Below are 16,115 nucleotides of genomic sequence, written 5' to 3'. Positions count from 1 at the left end.
ACCAGTCTTGAACTGTTGATGACGTATAACAGCATATCAGTTTAACAGCTTCTTTTGCTAAACAGATGGCCTATATTTTTCAGTTTGATTTTTCCAGTGCCTGGAAAGATTGGTGGCTTTGAGAGCAGTTGATAAATAGATGGGATGAAAAGATACTTTTTTAAAAACACTTGTCACAAAATGGGTATATATGTCAAATAGATATCTCTATAAATCAAAGAAAATTTTGATAAATATAAATGTTTTATCTTTCTCATTTATCAGCTGCTTCAAACTATGTATCTGTTCTGCCCATTATCAGAAGGTATGTGTGAGATTGCATGCTTTAAAATAAATCAAATTCCTGCAAGGACTAGGTAGTATTTCTTAGGAAAACAGGTTGTGAACCCTTCAGAAACTTGGCATACAAAATAATAATAAAAATTTCTACTTCAAAAAAGCCATCTAAAGAAGGCCGTCATGAGAAAAGATTTAATAAAGTCTAGCAGTGTCCTCATGGGCGTCAACATACTGTATGAAGATGGGGATTCAATGTTGCAATTCAAGTCCCTCCCATTTTATATGGGTGTGGTCTTTTATAGAAGAGGTTTTATAGAAGAGGCTTGCCTCATGACATTCTGCCCTCCATTTTGCAGATGTTGAGCCTTCCCCTTGTATACTGTACTGTTCAAGTCCATTAAGAAACTTATTCTTTTCTTTTAAAAATGGTCATAACAGATGCCACAGAAGTGGGCTGTGCCTGCAATTATAATACTTTTCTTCAAGAAGGCTAAAGTATATACTTTTACTACATAAAATCAAATCAAGTGTTCTAACTGCACAATGTTGAACTACAAAAATCTGTGGTTTAGAATTTGAAACGTGTTATTTTTTAAAAATTTATTTTATAAGTGTAGAATAGAAAATAATTGCAAACTATTCTTAAGAGCAACTTTAAGGTTCAGGTTTCTACTGAAATTTACTTCTGATTCATGAATGTAAAAACTTATCTTCTAAATTATGTTTGTGCTTGGAACTCTGGAAGTTTCTAAAATGTTCTTCAGCTGATAAGATTTCTGCATATAATAATGTTTTTAATCTGAGACTAAGATGGATATACATAATAAATCTCTTTGGGGTTTGATTTTTTTTCCTGCAGCTCTAGGAGCAAACAGAAAAAAAGAAAAGATCATTGTTCACTGGCTTCATGATCTTGAATGGTTGACAATCCAGAAGCTAACTCTAAAAAAATGAGCATAAATAAGAGATGCTGACTTGTTTCAAGAAAGTTGTCCCATTATGGAAGTGATTTGTTTATACATGATAAGGAAGATGAAGGTTTATATATACTTTAGCCTTCTTAAAGAAAAGTGTTATAAAAATCTAACAAATAAATACAATTTTAATTGGTCAAATTGACAATACTCAGTCTCAGATGTCTGACATGTAGCTCATACTGTGATAGCATTGGATGAGATATCAGCTTAAGACAAAATGAACAACCCTTGCCATTCAGGACACATGCAGCTATTGGACCCCACAGAGATAGGGCCAAAATTTGGTGGCAACCCCCTGAATGACACTGACACAACTTGCCATGGCTTTTCTTCAAAATTAGAAATAAAATATGGGTATTAAGAAAAGCTTAACTTAAGAAAAAAGCCTAAACACTGACTAAGTAGCCAAAGTGGCTACTTAGTCATGGTTCTGTCACCAACCTCCCTACAACATCAGCCACTGAAAAAATAGGAAGGAAGGGTACAGCCTATTCCAAGGGCAGAATGACATTTCTACATCATGCCTAGCCTTAGAAGAATCTACATGGTTAAGTTTACTTTACCATTTCTTTGAAATTCAGCAAACATTTTATGAAAGTTCTCTAGTTTGTCATCTGTAATTTAAAAGAAGAAAAAGGAGAACAAACCCACTTGACACTTTTGGAATAGTTAGAAAATGTTTTGAGAATAAAGACCACAAGTTTTATTTCTGGATAATCAGTGTCTTTTCAGCTGAAATTTCCCAGCAGCACCTGAACAAAGATAGTAGCCCCAAGTTCTAAAATTTATCAGTTTGTTCTGAATGCTTCAATAGTGTTTTCAGTACAACAGCTCATAGAATTGAGAATTTGAAAATTGCCAAAAATAAAATAAAAACAAACAAAAGTGGATATGTAAATCACAATCAATAAGAGTATGCACAAACCATGGGCACCTACAATGAGTGACAAATACCAGCATGTGGGATATGCATGCTGTTTTCTGAATGCATGGTTTAAATTAGATTTAATCGTGCACTGGCACAAGCAATATTTCAATTAATGTAAACCATAATTTAGAAAACAGCATGCTTCACCTCAGACTGATTTGCTGAATTTGCAATTGCACTCAAGGATCTGAATCCACAGCCCAGATGGAATAACCAGTTCTCTGTCTTGCATTAACTATAACTGAAAATTTTATATTATATATTTCCTGCTTTTAGAAAGACTATGAGCAGTATTAAATAATGACAAAGCATTGGGAACAAAGAATCCTGGTAAAACCATTTACCATGTTTAGAAACCACAGCTTTTTTCACAAAATCACCCACTGCTTTTTCTCCCTATCCTGGAATGTATACGTATATATGTACATCTTGAGATAAATATATTGTGTCTTAATCCGAACAAAGCTTTAGGAATGTTCTTATTCAGATTCAGTCCGCTTTACCAAAGTCATGTATCTCTTGGATCTGACTAGATTTGGCTATAAACATTCTACAGTAAATATACAAATGTGGCTAATTTAAAAAATGTTCATTGAACATCCCCTTGTATTTGTGTGATGGGCAATCTGAAAAGGTTTCAATAAATAAAATAAACAATAAAATTGTCTATGTTTTTTCTTGTCCTGATTTTGCTTTAATGCATAAACTAAGATTTTGTGAATCTCGTATGCTGTGAGAGCCATCAGATTCACAAGGTATGTCAAGCAAATCGCTCTCAACACAGGGGGCATACTTCCAGTTTCAACTATAGAAAAACTGGGGAAAATAAAACAAAAATCATATATTCTTCTTTCAAATAGTTATATTATTTGTTTATCCTGGTTTAGCAATATGAGCCTTGATATGCAATTTAGAATCAGAAAAAGTGTACCTTAACCCTATGTCAGTCTGTAAATTTCCTGAAGATATAGATATAGATATAGACATAAAATCAAAGAGGCAGAAGTTTGTATGTCTATATATTCCACTATCTTTTCCAGTTAGCACATACAGTATATTTTCACTCCAAGGAACATAAGTTCCTTTTTAAAGGCTTGATTATTTTGGACCACAGTGAAAAAAGGAAAATGGAAGATCAAGGATAAATTTGGCCCACATATATAAACAAACCATGTCAACAATAAGTAACCAAGGCATTAGTTATACAACAATTCCAATGCATTACTAATCTACGGATGCTTACATAAATGGTTGAAAGTTAACATGATATCTTAAATTAAATTAATTTCGTTTTGAATGACTGCAAACTTTAAGGTCTGAAAAACCATAAAGTATGGACAAAAATAAATTCAGTCTGCAGCTGAGTAGCCCTTATTTTCAAAATACAATCTCAGTAATCAGGATAATTAGAAAGAGGAAGGAGGCTATACATGACTAGTACAATTCAGTTCTTCCTCAGGTATAACTCATCAAAAGACACAAGTAGGCCAGAATATTATATAGATTGAATAGGTATCTTACTTCTTTCCTGAGAATATTGATGATTCTTAATTTGCAGTATTAGCTAATGTGTGTTTACTTGAAAATAAACCATTTTGTGTTTAATTACATTTCTTCCCAGGATTACTTCCATCATTACTCGTATAATTCATATGATGAATATATATTGTATCTCTATCTGTATATCACATTGGCTTAACTATTAATTTTAATTTTTGTTTAATTAAGTGTTCAGATAAACTCTCTTTGCTGAAGAGAATATTCCTTAACCCATGCCTTCCTACTTGGTTTGATTCTTTTCTTATCTTGAGATTCCACATGATCAACAAATCTTAGAATTTCATTGCCTTGTCCCCACAACTCATAAAGCCATTAGGTTGCTTAAACAATTTATTGCATAAGTGATAGCTGGCTGGGTTCTTGCAACATTCAGCTATGGAAACTATCATCTCTAAAACACAGTAGCCAGGTTTATATGATATATTAAAAAAAAATCATATTAGTCTAATATGTGAAATCAGTCTGTATATCCTGACATCTGTTGGCAGGTTTAGAATCATGCCACATTTCAATACCTGCACCCCTCCGCTGCATTCCATTCTCCTTATGAGTATAACAAAAGGCCAAAACTAGAATAACCATCTCTATGCTGCAAACATTTGGGCAACCATCACTTGACCTAAAAGACATACAGAAAAACTCTGATCCCTTGTTTCTAACTAGTGACCACCCATATTTTTCCAGCTCAACTGGCCAAAATTCAATTGTAGAGCCATATTTTGCATGTCAAATATTCCAGATTCAGTTCCTAATTAGTCCTCAGGAAAGTGTCAGGGAGCCAGTGATTGGGGGAGGAGGGGAAATGTTGAAAAACCACTGGAGAGTAAGAAGGATTGAAATAGATGTATGCTCAGTATAAACATGGTTCATACATTAAAGAGGAAAGAACTCCCTACCACCCCCCTTTTTTTAGTTGGAAGGTAATTGTTATAAACTAGGGATGCAAGTGGAGTGCAAATGGTTTGTGGTAGTCAAGAAGCAGATAGTTGCACAGAAGAATATAGATATATTTCTCTGAAAATATCTAGGTCCTAGGCTTTCTATTGTTGTCCATAAATTAACTCTGTCTGCTTGTGCTCTTGTAACCTCAAGGCTCACAAATTAGCACAGTTCCATCAAAAAAAAGAAAAGAAAAGAAAAAGAAAGAACGCACCTGGTAACTAGCAAAGCTAGGTGAATATTGACATTCCTGCAAGCACTGATCCAAATAGAAGCATGCTCTATAATTATATATTTATAATTTATGAGGTTCATCTAAAGCCCACAGTCTAGAAGCACGTGATATATGGAAATTCTTGGCATTTAACTTTTCCATGAACAGAAAGCTGTGATAAGATCAGCACGCCAGCTTCTTTTTCACTTCGGTTCGACCTACAGTATAACAATATACTTTGCACTCAAATATTTGGTGATTATTACAGTATTATTATATTCCTTTTTATAGGAAAAATGGGATATAAACATTAGACAAAATGGTAAATATCACTAGAATGCAAATTCAAACAGTGCTAAGAGCACACCATAAATAATCCTAATGTGCTCCCATCTTCAGCCAAAATCCACTTGTAAGTCAAACATGTCTAAATAAATATATCTTTGTGAGCTAGTGGAAAAAAATGCCCCAAACTATTTGCCGCTTTATGTTGTATGGAAGTTCCAGAGATTAGAAACTGACACAGAGAAGACTGTCCCTTATACTGCCAGGAGACATCTCTATCATGGGGGCAAGGCTGAAACAAGGTGGGAAAAGCATGTCAAACATGGCTTCCAAAATTTCTTCCAATCTTTGTTCCATGGTTAGCATGGCAAGTATTTTTATTTTCTTACATGTAATGAAATAATGTGTTGCATATCTGAAGGTGCGTGTGTCTACTTTTCATTCATACTGCACCTGTATGTTTTTGTGTATGTTGTGCATTGGGAAGCACAGGTAGCCAGGATATATTCTGTTTTCTCAATAGCCTCCATCTGGATTCAGCTTTTTTTAAAACATGATCTTTCTTTTGTTGGTTTCTCCCCCCACTTCAAATCTGGTGGCATTCTGTTCAGTTTTTTGGACAGTTATATTCTGATGAACAGATGGACCAACAGAGTCCCCAGGCCTCTTACATCATTCCTTATGGAAACCCATTCCATTGGGTTAGAAACAATAAAAAGTCTTCCCCTAATTGTTTTTATGCTCAGGCAGGCTCCAAAGATAGATACCATCTTTCAAATAGTCTGATCCCAATCAGCAATTTGAATTGTGCCTGGAAACAGACCGCTGCCAGCTGTTACTTTAACTAATCCCATTTAATGGTTGGCCACAATTTCTGGACTAGTTGAACTTTCCAAAACTTTTCAATGGTTAATCCAGATACAGTGCACTACAGAAGTCTAAATAGTTTGTCACAAAAACAAGGGTCGCTGTGGCAAAATCCGGCAACTCCAAAAATGGGCAAAGCTATTCCAACAATATAGCTGAGGTTATTACTCAACAGATAGAATTCCACAAGTACTTTCCACTTTTAGTGGTGTCCAAAATTCAATATGTTTCTTCTGAGGTTAGCTCTTCCTGCAAAGTAATTCCCATTTGTTATGAGAAGTAAAGATTTGTATTATAACTTGTAATGACATGCAGTTGTGATGTGATGTTGGTTGGATGATGGCATTGTGGCTACCAACCCAGCATGGATTAGTTGGCTAAGGAACACATATTTAACACAATTAAACTGATGACTCATATTAGGCCATTCAAATTGCTGATACAAGGTTAACCCATGTTGAATTACCTGTTTATCTTTTTGTTGTCAGCCTTGACATGTCCCTTTATTTCAGCCTGATCATAAGGAGTACAAATGAATATAGGAAATCAATACATCAGGATTGTGGAATTGAGCAGACAAATAGAACACTGTGATCCAAAAAATTAGTCCAGTGTAATGGTTACAGATTAAAATTGGGGAGACCAAAATCCAGGTTGCCACTTGCCCATGAAACTCTTTGGGTAATCTTAACCTGAATTATCTACCAATCTAACTTTCAAGACAATAACAAAGTGGAGAGCAGGGAAGTCGTGTATTTTGCTCCTTGGAGGAAATGCAGGATATAAATGTAACTAATTCTAATCACTTCTGGAAGCCCTGTATGATAATCTTGTTCTTGTAATTCTTGCTTTTTCCAACTATCATTTCTGTGTTCCATTTTCATTTGGATATATTCATGATATAAATCTGTACTTCTTAATCACACACAAACACATACATATGCATACACACATAGTCTTCGCCAAGATCTAAATGTTCCTGGTATGATGCCAGATAATCACTGTAGCTGGCTTCTCCACACTTGGCAGTTCTTGTTTTTGCCCCGGGTTTCTTCTCTCACCAGGAACTTCCTGCATTTTGCCTACTTCTCTCTGTTCTAGTTTCCAGCAAAAAAAAGAGGGGGGGGATCAGAGAGCAAGCTACTGCATGAGATTACAGGCAAAAATTAGTAATGAAAGGTCAGCATGAACATATTTGGGTACTCTGAGAAATTCATTGAGGAGAATAGGAAACCAGTTGCACAATCTTTATTTCCTTATTATTTAATAGTTCTTAAGATGTAGAGTTAAGTTGTAGAGCTGCTAGGCTGGATCAGAGAGCACATCCCTCCAAGAACCTGCAGACCAGAAGGTATCCAGAAGCACACATACCTTTTAAAAATATTAGAAGAGGCTCTGATCTGTCTCTTCCTTTTCCTTCTCTAAAGATCTTCAGTGAAAGGAAGAAGGTGGGCATAACTGCAGCTTTTATGCACATAAATTATTTTTAAAAGGTGAAATGGATGGGAAGGAAAAAGAAATAGTGCATCCTTTAGAGTGAGGAAGAGAAGGAGAGTGATATGGATGAAGGGGAGAGCAGAGGAGGAGCATCAGAAGAGTGAAACTGAGAAAGAACTGGGGGTAGAGTGGCCAAGAGTCGTGATTCCTGGAAAAGCATTGCCCTTCCATAAAGACATATGCTACCAAATCAGTCTCAGATCTCTCCTTGCCAGCAGTCAATACAAAAGCTAGAGGTTGCCTTGGGAAATAGCTGGCACCCAGTTTCTATATGGTCCTCCCTCTGTCTGGAAAAATTTCATATAATCTCATTTCTCTCTCAATATTTTCTCTCCAACAGCCACAAACACTTTTCACCACCAGCCTACCCTTTCCTGCAGCTATTGGAAACATATGCAATATTTTTGAAATTGCCACACCGTGTTGAAATAGTGTGCCAGAGGTTGATACAGCAGTAGTGTACAGACTTAGAGCATAGCTACATCTTCGCAGAAGTCATTATAATGTTTGTTTTATTTTTAATCCCTTCTCTAATAGTCCCTAACATCAATTCACATTTATTACCTTTGTTGTGTACTTAGTTGATCTTTTCACTCATGATCTCATTTCTTGTTAATCTCTAGAAGTAAAGGGATTTAATTCCCATATTTTACTCTTTATATATCAGTTATATAAAACTATGTAAACATGTAAATAAACAATTGATTAGGATCCACAATCTATTATTTTTACTTAAGTAGATAATATGATTTTATTTTCTTGTACTAAAATTATTGCATTTAAAAATCATTAGCATATGGAGAAAAAACATCTCTGAATTATATTAAGATTATAATATATTCTTTGTAACAAGTTACAAATCTTAATATTATAATTTTCATGTCGACGGTTCTGTTTCAATGATAAAAAAATCATAGTGTAAGCCAAAGTAGCTCGTAGATGACAAGAATCATATTTTTGTAATAAAAATTGAATTTATCTTTTATGTTGCTGAATTAAAATTCTGTCTTATAGGCTGAAAGGCATAATTTAATAGTCCTGTGCATATGTTATGTTTAGAGTGTATTATAACTATTGATTAATTCATGAATATTGTATATCTATGCCAATACATTTGTAAATGCAACAGTGTTGTTTTGTACATTGATGATGGCGGAAAAATTGGCAGATCAATAGATAAATAAGCAATAGGAATGCAGTTTTAATTCTGTGTTTACTTTAGAGCAGAGGTTCAAATGAAAGTGAAGTGTTTCGTGAATGACTTCACTGTGTATTTATCTGCTAATCCACTAGGGTCAAATAAAAATAAAACAAAACAAAGTCTTGCAGGATCCTCTAATAAATTGTAACAGACTGTGTATCATTGAGTCCTTTTCAAGATTGAATTCCAACATTCTGCATGTTAGGGTAATGGACTAGCCACAAAATGTTAACACAGTGAACCTACAGTGTAATAGATGGCAGTCTGGTCCATTCAGCTAACATAATGAATGTTCAAACTTAATAGGAATTCAGAAACTTAGCAATAATGGGTGTATATTTTCTTTCAAATTGGGATTAAAATATAGTACTGCAGTTTGCAAAAGTTGTAGACTCATGCATAATTTTTAAAAAATGTTATTGAAGCACAAAGCCAATCAAACATAGAACATTTAAAAAAATAATAATAAAGTAAAAGCAAAGAAAAAACAGTAGCTATACAAAAGCAGAAAAACATATGGTTTCAGAGTATAAACATATCTTGTAGAAATATTAATATTTTTGTTAATATTCTTATACAAGAAGACACTTCTGTACATAGAGATAGTGTATTCACACTCCTAGAAGCCCCAAAGCCCTAAAAATGGACCACAATTGCACCAAAATTCACATTGTGTGAGATGGGCAGCTATATAAATATGAATAAATAAATAAATCAGCCACGTTATTGATTAATTTCAGCAATAAAATCCCAGACACGTGCTGCAAACCCTGGACTTTTATAACCTCTCTGTTCATCAATCAACTAAGCACGTTTAGAGTTTACTAAGTTATTAGTGATCTCAGTATTATATTGGATTTTAGATAAAGATTCTGGAAAATGTTCTGCATATATTTTGCTTAGTTAATGGGATCTAATTTGTATCAATTATGTTAATAATGTTTCTTTTTAAAATTTTATAACAGAAGTTAATAAATCTGAAGAATGATTTGTATATTACTCATACATAGCATGAACATACCATGCTTATTTGTTGATGAACAGTTTTCATGTTGTATTTTATTTCCCATCTTGGAGATCCAATATTATTATTTGTTGCTGATTTTTCAATATTTAATTCTTCTAAACAGGAGGACTTTTCTATTACTGTGCTCTGAAAATGATCCGTTACTATATCATTCAACAAAATTTTCCCTTCTTTTAAAGGTTCTGGAAATATGTTTGCTAATTGTTGATATTTGCAAGGATATGCACAATTGCTAACAATGTATTTATTCTTAATTTTTAGAACTGCTAAAAGATGCTACTGCAAAACCACACAGCAAAAGCTAAGGAAAGGAGACTCAAATAGCGGTTATAAAAAGGTACAACTCACATTTTGGCAGTTATTGAGATAAACTCTTTGTCCAGAATTAAATTTGTTTAAAGTGTGACCATTAACCTTCAAAAAATGATGACATGGCAAATTTGAATTCAATTAAAAGATTTCTGTTGGCTCAAGAATTATAAACATTATTTTTTAATACATTTAAACATGTTTTAACATATTGGGTTATGAGAAAATATCTATAGTTGAGCAAGATAATTGCAAGGGAAGAATAAAATCAGCCATCCTTTATGAAATAACACTGATTAAAAACTTGGGATGGCAATTTTGTACATGTGAACTTTTGGAGCATTTGTATTAATTAACCATGACATCTCCAAGGGAAGGGCTTCACAGACTCATGCACAGGCACACCTGACAAGGTAGACAAAACATAGTTCAAGAAGAAACTGAAATGAGAAATAGGGAATTATAGCAGGAAAGTAAAATAAAAAGGAGCTCCAATTTCCAATTGGATAGAATGATTGGATTAATATGATCCTTTTATTTATGCTAAATACAGTTTCAGAGTGTTTCATAACTATGAAAAATTTCCCAGCGAAATCTAAAATCCTGCATCCTCTATCCAAGTGATAAATTTAATTTAATTTGAATCATTCCTCCATGATATAAAGATTGCAAGACATTTATACGAACTTTTGAATATGATGAATTATTTTAAAATGCAAATGTTTATAGATGGAAAAACACCTAAGTTTACATGATAAATTATTTCCTATTATCAGGAAAATTGAGGAAGAATATCTCAGTAGTAATTCTGGATGGCACATTCATTCTGAAAAAGACAGATAAAATGACCTGAAAATACATGCAGACAGGAAAGCAGTTTGATTAATAGAATATTGGTTCTGTTGTAAATGGGTACTGGGCATATATAGGAAGAGGTATAGGTATAGATATAGGTATATGTATATAGGTATAGGTACGCATGCACTGAGACCTAATTTTTGTCAGCCTGCTGCACAGCCAGATGTGCTGCACTGTAACTTTCATCATACCCCTTCATCATGCTGCTATCACTTTGGATAGTCCTTTATCAGAAATGTGAATATGCACTACTTTTGTACCAATAAATTATACCACATAACAAGAAGATTCTAACTAATTTGCGTACTTTTTATTTGCTCCAGATTAATATTAATTTGAAAGAAGCCACAGAAAGTATTCATAAGCATCATTCAGATGATAAAATAGATGCTTTTTAAAGTATGATGCTCTCTATAGGGTAAACTTTTACGAATGTTCGTACAGGAAGAAGTTTATTCTGCATTTGGAGAATATGCTTGGTATGATGTTATTAATGCAAGAATGAATAAAATGCGCACACCTATGTGTTGTGGAAAGACACATGTGTTGAAGGGAGACACAACAAGATACCACGTTGAATCTCAGAGGAAAGCTTGGATAGAAATCTAATGTAATACTATTACTAATGTAATAAGTATGCTAACCCATAATGTGATCACAGATGCCTGATAGAAGCCATGGGGACATCATATATGTCATATCATTGTACAAATCATACATTTGATATTCTTTCCCCGCTTGGATCCCCCAAAACACCTATTAATGTGGTTTGCTTGGTTTTGATTCACAGTGATGTATGAGACATTGTACCGTGTAAACTATAAACGGGAGCAGCAACAGTACCGAACCCTGTGGTACACAACAACAGAGGGGCCGTGGGCTGGACCTCTAACTCCCAGTCAACACCGACTGGTACTGACCTTGGAGGAAGGAAATGAACCAGCATAAAACTGTGCTGCCCATGCCCAACTCCCTAAGTTGGCCCAAAAGGATACCATGGTCGATGGTATCGAAAGCTGCTGAAAGGTCAAGAAGAGCGAGGATAGATGCACTACCCCCATCCCGCTCCTGCCAGAGATCATCCATGAGTGCGACAAATGCTGTTTAACGTCTACATGAAACCACTGAGTGAGATCATCTGGCACCATGGGATGAGATATCATGAGTATGCAGATGATACCCAATTATACATCTTCATCCTGGATGATTTGAGTGATGCTGTGGCCACCCTTTTGCAGTGACTGAAGGCTGTAGGGGTCTGGATGGGGAACAACAGGCTTCAGCTAAACCCTGGTAAGACGGAGTGGCTGTGGATCGGAGGCCCCTCTATCTGGGGGTTTACCATCTTTGGTTCTTGACGGGGTTGCACTGCCCCAGACAGACCTGGTGTGTAATCTGGGGGTCCACATGGACTCATGACCCCTGCTCAAGGAGCAGGTGGCAGTCGTGGCAAGGAGGGCCTTTGCACAACTTCATGTTGTGCACCAGTTATGCCCCTTCCTAGATCAAGAGTCTCTCCAATCTGTCACTCATGTCCTGGTCATCTCTCGTTTAGACTATTGCAATGCACTCTATGTGGGGCTACCCTTGAAGAGTATCCGGAAGTTACAGCCAATTCAAAATGCGGCCACATGGGTAATGATGGGTGCCACAAGGAGGGCACATGTAACATCTTTGCTGAGGGAGCTGCATTGGGTTCCAGTTTGTTTCTGGGTCCAATTCAAGGTGTTGGTTATCACCTTTAAAGCCCTACATGGCATGAGTCCAGGTTACCTGAGGGACCATCTCACCCCCATTACATCAACCCATCCCATGCAGTCCAGGCCTGAAACCTGACTGGAAAGGGTCCAGATAATTTGTTTCATCCAGTATCCTCTGGAGCTGCAATGCCACCACCTTCTTAACCACCTTCCCTAAAAAGGGGAGGTGGCACACTGGATGAAAATTGTCCAGTACGGTGGGATCCAGGGATGGTTTCTCTTTAAAGATGACCAGGAACACCCCCTCCCTCAAGGATGAATTCACCATCACCTGGACCTACCTACATGTCACCTCCCGAACGGCCTTGACCAGCCAGGAGGGGCATGGGTCTAGTTGATAAGTGGTGGCATTAACAGTCTGGAGGACCCTGTCCACTTCCTCATGTCTAACAGGATCAAACTGTTCCCAGATAACAGGGTAAGTCTGTGCCCTAGGCATCTCCGTAGGCCATGCCCCATGCTTGGAATCCAACTGGGAATGGATCTGAGCGATTTTATCCTCCAGATGCCCAGAAAACTCCTCTGTGAGACCCTGTAAATAGGCCACCAGGCCCTCCTTTCCCAAAAGGGATCAGGTGATCTTAAACAGGGCCACTGGGCAGCATTCTGTGGATGCAATAAGAGCGGAGAAATATTGGCATTTCGCTGCTCTTACCGCCACAAGGTAGCCTGTGTTTGGTCAGATTCGGTCCTTGTTTTCCTCCAGTGGCACTCTAAATGTCTCTTAATCCTTTTCAAGACCCTCAACTCCTCCGTAAACCATGGAGAGTGTTGGGTTCAATGGAACAAGAGAGGTTGCACAGCATGATCTTGTCCAAGGCCTCAGCCGCCTTCCTATTCCAGGCAGCAACCAAGGCCTCTGCTGGACCGTGCAGTAGTTCCTCGGGTATAACCCCCAGCTCCCTTTGGAACCCAATTGGGTCCATCAGTCGCCAGGGGTGGACCAGTTGAATAGGTCCTTCCTCCCTGCGGAGGGGGAATAAGAGAATCTAGCTTGGCATTCATAAGAGAATCTCAAGGTCACCAGGGCATGATCTGACCATGACAATGGGGACTGATATAACTCCCCCTTCAGATCATTTTGCCACTGATCTGACAAGAAAACCAAGTCCGGTGTGAGACCACTGTCCTGAATCGGGTCACAAATAATCTGGGACAGGCCCATGGCTGCCATGGTGGCCATGAACCCCCAGGTTGCCTCCGAGGCACATCCCAGGAACAGCTAATTGAAGTCCCCCAGAACCATTAGTCTGGAGAACTCCACTGCCAGCCTGAGACAGCTTCCAGCAGCTCAGGCAGGGAGGTTGCTAGGCAGCAGGGAGGCTGGTACAGCAGCAACAATCCCAACTGCTCTCACGAACTAAGATTCAGGAACAGGGTCTCACAACCAGCCACTTGTAGAGCAGCGCCCCTGAAGGCCAACAGAGATTCCTGGATGACAATAGCTACCCCTCCTCCCCTGCCCTGGGGTCTTGGCTGATGCCAAACCGTAAACCCAGCTGGGCACATTTCCAAAAGGGGCACCCCCTCTTCAGGACCCAGCCAGGTCTCAGTGATACATGCCAGGTCGGCTTGCTCCTCAGTGATCAATTCACATATAAGGGGTACCTTGTTGTTAACCGACCTGGTGTTAAGAAGCAGCAGCCGAAAGCCAGGGCCTTCACAGGTCTGCTGTCCAGGGCCTGGGTCTAAGTCCAGAGGGCCGGAACATGCCACCGGTAGTAAACACCGGGGGTGTCTTCCCCGAGAGCAACCTGCCCTCTGACTCTCATCAAAACACCCCCTCCCTGTCACCACCTGAATAGTATGACCCAACCTAAACCCCCCCAGGGACTCCAATTCTCCCCAATTCCGGGCCTCTGGCTTCCCTAGTTAGGGGACCCTCCATCCAAACATACAATATGGGTGTGCTCCCCGGCACTCCAGCTCCTGCTCTCGGCGCCATGGAAGCCTTACCTCTCAACCCCTTTACACACCATGCCCCCCCACACCAACTTCTCTCACTGGTCAGTAGGGGACAACACTCACACACTCACCCACACATTCCCACATCCACCTGAGGACTCCTTCCCTGTCTCTCACCCTAGGGAGGGAGACCCAACTAACATCTACTGGAGAGACCCCAACACACAGTCTGGAATCGAACCCGCTGGCTTCCAAGTCCTTCAGGTCCCCCCAGGGGGCCAGAGCCACTGTTCAGGTGCCAGATGCCAAGCTAGTTGTTAAGCCGATGTCCAGGCCTCAGTCCTCCTGCCACTCATGCAGTCTCGTGCACTCTCCCTGAGCCTCACTGTACTTGTGCCATGCCTTTCTGGCCATTGCACACTCTCCCTGGCCACTCGCGCACCCTCCCTGGCCACCCACACACCCCCTCGCTCCTTCTCCCACCTGGCAGCAGCCACTTATCCACCTGCAGGCCTGCTTGTAAGCTGCCTGGAATTTGCAACTTCCTGCCAGCTTCCCCACTAACTTTGGTTGTGGGAAGCTGGCAGGAAGTTGTGAAGAGGTGCTTGCTTAACAACTCACGACTGCAACAACTCGCTTAATGATGGCAACAGGGACTGCAGGGACTGTTGTCCCTAAGCAATGTGGTCACGTGATGTTGTGCTTTGCAACTTGATCACTTAGTGATGGAAATTCCAGTCCCAATTGCTGTTGTAACTCAAGGATTACCTGTATATCAATGAAAATAGTGGGTGAATAAAATTATTCTATAATTCATAAAAGATATGTACTTTTAATAATAATATATTTTAATTCTGGACTTCAGGCCTGGTTAGTTCCAATGGCAATTAATGATATTTCCAATTAAAACAAAGCTGATTTTGCATGAGTGCTTGTTCACACTGATAGTTTTGTTAGAAATGAAAATTAATCTTAGTTTTTTAAAAAACCATTTATACAGATACTTGAGTATTCTTGGAAGAAAAATATGGTATGTTTGGCTGCTGGCCAATGCATACTTCTGTTTGCTTAAGTTTCATGCTCACATAGCTATGCAATGAATCAAAGCTTTCTTTAATTATAAATGAAGCCATTTCCTTTTCTAATAGTATTAGCCAAGGGAAAATTGGCTAATTTTTGTCAGTTAAAGCACAAAAATCCATTTCTAATTATATAAGATAGGAACAGTCTTCTAATATTGAGGCCCATGTGTCAGATGAAAATCAGACCTCATGGTATATAAGAAGTTGTTTTTACAACCAAATAACATGTTATTTCAGTTCCATTGTGAAATGCTGTATGCATTACTTTATTTCTTTCTACATATGTAGGGATTAACAGGCAACTGACCACCACAAATACATCTTTAAAAAGCAGGACTTTTTTGTCATCAGTAGGAGAATTCACTGCATGAACCGGCACCATCTTAATGTGAATAGATTCAGATAATCATTCCTCCCTCCTTGACCC

The 16,115-nt window shown here is 38.1% G+C and overlaps 1 long non-coding RNA gene across 1 annotated transcript in view; it reads left to right on the top strand.

The window, feature by feature from the left end:
- The window catches only part of LOC148216869 (uncharacterized), a 39,172-nt gene extending 29,061 nt beyond the window's left edge, over positions 1-10,111 (top strand). Inside the window, exon 3 of the long non-coding RNA XR_015794593.1 lies at positions 10,036-10,111. This is a non-coding gene — a long non-coding RNA (uncharacterized LOC148216869). The remainder of the gene's footprint in view (positions 1-10,035) is intronic.
- Positions 10,112-16,115: the final 6,004 nt, after the last annotated feature.

This window comes from Python bivittatus, unplaced genomic scaffold (assembly GCF_059951505.1).
Source record: "Python bivittatus isolate LINGU-HERP-01145 unplaced genomic scaffold, Pbiv_v1 ctg000070_np1212, whole genome shotgun sequence".
Taxonomy (NCBI): domain Eukaryota; kingdom Metazoa; phylum Chordata; class Lepidosauria; order Squamata; family Pythonidae; genus Python; species Python bivittatus.
Note: the sequence above shows the minus strand (reverse complement) of the source record. Positions and strands in the feature narration are given on the sequence as shown.